General features: G+C 29.8%; 1 protein-coding gene across 1 annotated transcript in view; it reads left to right on the top strand.

Moving 5' to 3' along the window:
• Positions 1-330: 330 nt before the first annotated feature.
• The window catches only part of LOC139517324 (nuclear nucleic acid-binding protein C1D-like), a 53,769-nt gene continuing 46,679 nt past the window's right edge, over positions 331-7,420 (top strand). Inside the window, exon 1 of the mRNA XM_071308255.1 lies at positions 331-457. The gene's annotated coding sequence lies outside the window, so the exon portion shown is untranslated. The remainder of the gene's footprint in view (positions 458-7,420) is intronic.

Here is a 7,420-nt window from a genome sequence, read left to right as displayed (position 1 = left end):
GCAAATAAAGCAGTACTATACATGTACCGTAGTTAAAACAAGGGGGTAAAAAGCAGGAGTTTGGTTTAAATTAAAAAATAAGCATTAAAACCCTGATAACTTTATAACCAAGTTTTGGCAAGTGTATTCCTATTAGTATATTTGTTGTCATTGTCTCAAAATAAAGTGAGACAACGTGTTTTTGTGTTGAATAAATCTTAATCATGTTTTGGATAGTCTATTGTTAAAATATTTTTAATCATTGTTTCTAAATAAAGTGAGATTCTGACGACCGGGATTATTGAGTGGAATAAATCTAAAATATTAATCAATTTATAGTTTCAGAGAATACAATTGATGAAATCGCGCATGAAATCCCACTTTATAAGTTCCGGAAATTTATATCTTCGTTAACCCGTCATTGGTATAATCTTATATTTTTTTCAAGGAAAGATAACTCTAAAGATTTACAAATCAGGTGGCAGAAACCAGTTATTTTACAATAAATCTTTAGAATTTCATGGATTTATGATTTTATTTTCTTGAAAATTCATTCAAGCTTATATACAAATAAAATGTATGGTTTCAAGGAACCAAGATGTGTACGTGCTTATGTAAATATATAGAAAACCTTTAAATGTGGGTGTCTGGCCAGCATGGAGATTTAAAAATTTATAAATGCATTGTAAATAAGGCAAAAAATGTGATGCTCTGATACCAATCTATTGCTCACCTGCAGAATCCTGCTAAAAGCCGACAAGAATTGTAGGCAAAATTCAAGAGATAAAGGATATTTAGTGAATTAGAGCCTTGTCCGAACCTATCCTTACCATCAAAATCTCAAGATATTTTTGTTTACAAAAAAATGAATATTTTCACTACTTTGATTGGATGCCGTCAAGTGAGGAGACCACAATTTTGACATCTGATTGGACCCATGTGTGAAGGAAATCCCCAACCTGTGTATGCAACTACTTACTTGTGTAGTATACTAGCCTAGAATTTACATTCAATTATTTTTTTAGTCCACATGATGCAATTATATACCTCAATGCTTTACTATAACAAAATTTCTGCGTGGGACACATGTTCTGGTACACCAAAACTGGTACCTGCTACCTTTAACCACTCATTGAAAACAATTTATTTACATTTTTTTAGTCTGATTGAGTTCTTGAGTTATTAACCATTAAAAATACATGCATTTCATATGGTTACAGCACAAAAAAAAACATTTATAGGTTTTGTAAGACCAAATTTATTATAGCAATATTTGTGTCTTTTGCCGTCATACTGCTTTGAATGCCAAAAAATTAGAAAAAAATGATTGTGTTCATATTTAATAACTTTTATTGTGTCAGTTTTCTGGTACAGTGTACAAATTATCCAACAGTGTTTAAAACTACTTTAGTTTATTGTTTCATGCATGATATAAAACCACTTACAACTGATCTCAAGAAGTATTTTCCCATAGTTTGAGGTATGAAATAGTCTCAATTCTTGTCACTATCATTGTTCTATTGACTGCAGTGCTGAAAAAGGCTTAGTTATGAATAAACTAATATTTTTGGTACATATATTTCACTTTGTAGATCCATGATGCACTTAACTAAGTGTACATTTATTCGCAACCAGTCTCATATCTCTTCTCCACATGAGCTAGCTGTGTAGGCCGCATGTTGAAATTTTAGAATTGCCACACTACTGCTGATGAGAAAAGCCAGTTTTCTTATTTCTGTTATCTGTCCTACTGTATCAACTTTGTAGTAGAGCTATAAAAAAAGAAGAATTCATATATTCATGGTTAAAAAGTCAATAAATAAGAAAATGTACATATCATATGAAATAAATCATTATAACAGGCAATATACAGTAGAATCAGCTTTTTCTAGTACTATGCTGAGGCTTGTTTTACTGTTTTCTCTCTTTGTAATTGCTATTTCTATAAAATTTATGATAAAAAACCATAGTGTGGTGAACATAATCATTTCAAAACAAATCAATTGAATGTCATTGTTTGTATTGGAATACAGAGTTATCTGTCTTGATATTTGATAATTCTTAAAATCCATGTAAAAACTATTTGCTTGCAAACAGACCTATACATTGACTATGAATAAAACAAATATAATACCACCCACATGTAGAACTTTTAAAAAGGCACATTTTGTGATATTGTAAAATCATGTTAAGGCTTTAACCACTCATTGAAAACAATTTATTTACATTTTTTTAGTCTGATTGAGTTCTTGAGTTATTAACCATTAAAAATACATGCATTTCATATGGTTACAGCACAAAAAAAAACATTTATAGGTTTTGTAAGACCAAATTTATTATAGCAATATTTGTGTCTTTTGCCGTCATACTGCTTTGAATGCCAAAAAATTAGAAAAAAATGATTGTGTTCATATTTAATAACTTTTATTGTGTCAGTTTTCTGGTACAGTGTACAAATTATCCAACAGTGTTTAAAACTACTTTAGTTTATTGTTTCATGCATGATATAAAACCACTTACAACTGATCTCAAGAAGTATTTTCCCATAGTTTGAGGTATGAAATAGTCTCAATTCTTGTCACTATCATTGTTCTATTGACTGCAGTGCTGAAAAAGGCTTAGTTATGAATAAACTAATATTTTTGGTACATATATTTCACTTTGTAGATCCATGATGCACTTAACTAAGTGTACATTTATTCGCAACCAGTCTCATATCTCTTCTCCACATGAGCTAGCTGTGTAGGCCGCATGTTGAAATTTTAGAATTGCCACACTACTGCTGATGAGAAAAGCCAGTTTTCTTATTTCTGTTATCTGTCCTACTGTATCAACTTTGTAGTAGAGCTATAAAAAAAGAAGAATTCATATATTCATGGTTAAAAAGTCAATAAATAAGAAAATGTACATATCATATGAAATAAATCATTATAACAGGCAATATACAGTAGAATCAGCTTTTTCTAGTACTATGCTGAGGCTTGTTTTACTGTTTTCTCTCTTTGTAATTGCTATTTCTATAAAATTTATGATAAAAAACCATAGTGTGGTGAACATAATCATTTCAAAACAAATCAATTGAATGTCATTGTTTGTATTGGAATACAGAGTTATCTGTCTTGATATTTGATAATTCTTAAAATCCATGTAAAAACTATTTGCTTGCAAACAGACCTATACATTGACTATGAATAAAACAAATATAATACCACCCACATGTAGAACTTTTAAAAAGGCACATTTTGTGATATTGTAAAATCATGTTAAGGCTTAAGGTGGCAGAAACCAGTTATTTTACAATAAATCTTTAGAATTTCATGGATTTATGATTTTATTTTCTTGAAAATTCATTCAAGCTTATATACAAATAAAATGTATGGTTTCAAGGAACCAAGATGTGTACGTGCTTATGTAAATATATAGAAAACCTTTAAATGTGGGTGTCTGGCCAGCATGGAGATTTAAAAATTTATAAATGCATTGTAAATAAGGCAAAAAATGTGATGCTCTGATACCAATCTATTGCTCACCTGCAGAATCCTGCTAAAAGCCGACAAGAATTGTAGGCAAAATTCAAGAGATAAAGGATATTTAGTGAATTAGAGCCTTGTCCGAACCTATCCTTACCATCAAAATCTCAAGATATTTTTGTTTACAAAAAAATGAATATTTTCACTACTTTGATTGGATGCCGTCAAGTGAGGAGACCACAATTTTGACATCTGATTGGACCCATGTGTGAAGGAAATCCCCAACCTGTGTATGCAACTACTTACTTGTGTAGTATACTAGCCTAGAATTTACATTCAATTATTTTTTTAGTCCACATGATGCAATTATATACCTCAATGCTTTACTATAACAAAATTTCTGCGTGGGACACATGTTCTGGTACACCAAAACTGGTACCTGCTACCTTTAACCACTCATTGAAAACAATTTATTTACATTTTTTTAGTCTGATTGAGTTCTTGAGTTATTAACCATTAAAAATACATGCATTTCATATGGTTACAGCACAAAAAAAAACATTTATAGGTTTTGTAAGACCAAATTTATTATAGCAATATTTGTGTCTTTTGCCGTCATACTGCTTTGAATGCCAAAAAATTAGAAAAAAATGATTGTGTTCATATTTAATAACTTTTATTGTGTCAGTTTTCTGGTACAGTGTACAAATTATCCAACAGTGTTTAAAACTACTTTAGTTTATTGTTTCATGCATGATATAAAACCACTTACAACTGATCTCAAGAAGTATTTTCCCATAGTTTGAGGTATGAAATAGTCTCAATTCTTGTCACTATCATTGTTCTATTGACTGCAGTGCTGAAAAAGGCTTAGTTATGAATAAACTAATATTTTTGGTACATATATTTCACTTTGTAGATCCATGATGCACTTAACTAAGTGTACATTTATTCGCAACCAGTCTCATATCTCTTCTCCACATGAGCTAGCTGTGTAGGCCGCATGTTGAAATTTTAGAATTGCCACACTACTGCTGATGAGAAAAGCCAGTTTTCTTATTTCTGTTATCTGTCCTACTGTATCAACTTTGTAGTAGAGCTATAAAAAAAGAAGAATTCATATATTCATGGTTAAAAAGTCAATAAATAAGAAAATGTACATATCATATGAAATAAATCATTATAACAGGCAATATACAGTAGAATCAGCTTTTTCTAGTACTATGCTGAGGCTTGTTTTACTGTTTTCTCTCTTTGTAATTGCTATTTCTATAAAATTTATGATAAAAAACCATAGTGTGGTGAACATAATCATTTCAAAACAAATCAATTGAATGTCATTGTTTGTATTGGAATACAGAGTTATCTGTCTTGATATTTGATAATTCTTAAAATCCATGTAAAAACTATTTGCTTGCAAACAGACCTATACATTGACTATGAATAAAACAAATATAATACCACCCACATGTAGAACTTTTAAAAAGGCACATTTTGTGATATTGTAAAATCATGTTAAGGCTTTAACCACTCATTGAAAACAATTTATTTACATTTTTTTAGTCTGATTGAGTTCTTGAGTTATTAACCATTAAAAATACATGCATTTCATATGGTTACAGCACAAAAAAAAACATTTATAGGTTTTGTAAGACCAAATTTATTATAGCAATATTTGTGTCTTTTGCCGTCATACTGCTTTGAATGCCAAAAAATTAGAAAAAAATGATTGTGTTCATATTTAATAACTTTTATTGTGTCAGTTTTCTGGTACAGTGTACAAATTATCCAACAGTGTTTAAAACTACTTTAGTTTATTGTTTCATGCATGATATAAAACCACTTACAACTGATCTCAAGAAGTATTTTCCCATAGTTTGAGGTATGAAATAGTCTCAATTCTTGTCACTATCATTGTTCTATTGACTGCAGTGCTGAAAAAGGCTTAGTTATGAATAAACTAATATTTTTGGTACATATATTTCACTTTGTAGATCCATGATGCACTTAACTAAGTGTACATTTATTCGCAACCAGTCTCATATCTCTTCTCCACATGAGCTAGCTGTGTAGGCCGCATGTTGAAATTTTAGAATTGCCACACTACTGCTGATGAGAAAAGCCAGTTTTCTTATTTCTGTTATCTGTCCTACTGTATCAACTTTGTAGTAGAGCTATAAAAAAAGAAGAATTCATATATTCATGGTTAAAAAGTCAATAAATAAGAAAATGTACATATCATATGAAATAAATCATTATAACAGGCAATATACAGTAGAATCAGCTTTTTCTAGTACTATGCTGAGGCTTGTTTTACTGTTTTCTCTCTTTGTAATTGCTATTTCTATAAAATTTATGATAAAAAACCATAGTGTGGTGAACATAATCATTTCAAAACAAATCAATTGAATGTCATTGTTTGTATTGGAATACAGAGTTATCTGTCTTGATATTTGATAATTCTTAAAATCCATGTAAAAACTATTTGCTTGCAAACAGACCTATACATTGACTATGAATAAAACAAATATAATACCACCCACATGTAGAACTTTTAAAAAGGCACATTTTGTGATATTGTAAAATCATGTTAAGGCTTTAACCACTCATTGAAAACAATTTATTTACATTTTTTTAGTCTGATTGAGTTCTTGAGTTATTAACCATTAAAAATACATGCATTTCATATGGTTACAGCACAAAAAAAAACATTTATAGGTTTTGTAAGACCAAATTTATTATAGCAATATTTGTGTCTTTTGCCGTCATACTGCTTTGAATGCCAAAAAATTAGAAAAAAATGATTGTGTTCATATTTAATAACTTTTATTGTGTCAGTTTTCTGGTACAGTGTACAAATTATCCAACAGTGTTTAAAACTACTTTAGTTTATTGTTTCATGCATGATATAAAACCACTTACAACTGATCTCAAGAAGTATTTTCCCATAGTTTGAGGTATGAAATAGTCTCAATTCTTGTCACTATCATTGTTCTATTGACTGCAGTGCTGAAAAAGGCTTAGTTATGAATAAACTAATATTTTTGGTACATATATTTCACTTTGTAGATCCATGATGCACTTAACTAAGTGTACATTTATTCGCAACCAGTCTCATATCTCTTCTCCACATGAGCTAGCTGTGTAGGCCGCATGTTGAAATTTTAGAATTGCCACACTACTGCTGATGAGAAAAGCCAGTTTTCTTATTTCTGTTATCTGTCCTACTGTATCAACTTTGTAGTAGAGCTATAAAAAAAGAAGAATTCATATATTCATGGTTAAAAAGTCAATAAATAAGAAAATGTACATATCATATGAAATAAATCATTATAACAGGCAATATACAGTAGAATCAGCTTTTTCTAGTACTATGCTGAGGCTTGTTTTACTGTTTTCTCTCTTTGTAATTGCTATTTCTATAAAATTTATGATAAAAAACCATAGTGTGGTGAACATAATCATTTCAAAACAAATCAATTGAATGTCATTGTTTGTATTGGAATACAGAGTTATCTGTCTTGATATTTGATAATTCTTAAAATCCATGTAAAAACTATTTGCTTGCAAACAGACCTATACATTGACTATGAATAAAACAAATATAATACCACCCACATGTAGAACTTTTAAAAAGGCACATTTTGTGATATTGTAAAATCATGTTAAGGCTTAAGGTGGCAGAAACCAGTTATTTTACAATAAATCTTTAGAATTTCATGGATTTATGATTTTATTTTCTTGAAAATTCATTCAAGCTTATATACAAATAAAATGTATGGTTTCAAGGAACCAAGATGTGTACGTGCTTATGTAAATATATAGAAAACCTTTAAATGTGGGTGTCTGGCCAGCATGGAGATTTAAAAATTTATAAATGCATTGTAAATAAGGCAAAAAATGTGATGCTCTGATACCAATCTATTGCTCACCTGCAGAATCCTGCTAAAAGCCGACAAGAATTGTAGGCA

The sequence above is a fragment of the Mytilus edulis genome, chromosome 3 (assembly GCF_963676685.1).
Source record: "Mytilus edulis chromosome 3, xbMytEdul2.2, whole genome shotgun sequence".
In the NCBI taxonomy this organism is placed as follows: Eukaryota; Metazoa; Mollusca; class Bivalvia; order Mytilida; family Mytilidae; genus Mytilus; species Mytilus edulis.
This window is presented reverse-complemented; position numbering and strand designations above follow the sequence as displayed.